This window comes from Piliocolobus tephrosceles, unplaced genomic scaffold (assembly GCF_002776525.5).
Source record: "Piliocolobus tephrosceles isolate RC106 unplaced genomic scaffold, ASM277652v3 unscaffolded_108, whole genome shotgun sequence".
NCBI lineage: Eukaryota > Metazoa > Chordata > Mammalia > Primates > Cercopithecidae > Piliocolobus > Piliocolobus tephrosceles.
In genome coordinates, this window is record NW_022291865.1 from 96,842 (window position 1) to 97,041 (window position 200).

A 200-nucleotide genomic window follows, 5' to 3' on the forward strand; every position below is an offset into this window, starting at 1 on the left:
TCAGGCAAGTTGACGGAACAAAACAATGAGAAACAAACTTCTTTAGAAGGTTGAATGAAAGTAAGATCTAGCTGAAAAAGTCATTGGCCAAAGATAATTTTTTTAAAAAAACCATTCTGTTAACCCTTGAAAAAAAAAAAAAAAAACCCAGAGAAATACAAAAAAAAAAAAAAAAAAAAAAAAAAAAAAAAAAAAAAAAA